Raw genomic sequence first — 703 nt, forward strand, 5'->3', positions numbered from 1 at the left:
ATACTGTGGTACTATAGTCGGGCACACATTATACTGTGGTACTATATTAGGGCACACATTATACTGTGGTACTATAGTCGGGCACACATTATACTGTGGTACTATAGTCGGGCACACATTATACTGTGGTACTATAGTCGGGCACACATTATACTGTGGTACTATAGTCGGGCACACATTATACTGTGGTACTATAGTCGGGCACACATTATACTGTGGTACTATAGTCAGGCGCACATTATACTGTGGTACTATAGTCGGGCACACATTATACTGTGGTACTATAGTCGGGCACACATTATACTGTGGTACTATAGTCGGGCACACATTATACTGTGGTACTATAGTCGGGCACACATTATACTGTGGTACTATATTAGGGCACACATTATACTGTGGTACTATAGTCGGGCACACATTATACTGTGGTACTATAGTCGGGCACACACGATACTTTGGCGCCATATTGCAGCATGTCTTGCCTTCTGTCAGCACAGTGTGTATGACGTTGTCCTTCCATAAAGCGGCTGAGCCTTCCCGGTCACATTGCGCTTATACACCGCTAGCGGGAACCGGAGAGAAGTATGTATTCTCCCTAGTAACCAGTGACGCGCTGCGGTGGGCGGGGACCCTGGGGCGCGCTTTGTACTGTCGCACTTCCGGAGCGCAGGCGGAAGTGAATATTCCCTGTTCGGCTTCCAGT

Source organism: Leptodactylus fuscus, chromosome 5, assembly GCF_031893055.1.
Source record: "Leptodactylus fuscus isolate aLepFus1 chromosome 5, aLepFus1.hap2, whole genome shotgun sequence".
NCBI lineage: Eukaryota > Metazoa > Chordata > Amphibia > Anura > Leptodactylidae > Leptodactylus > Leptodactylus fuscus.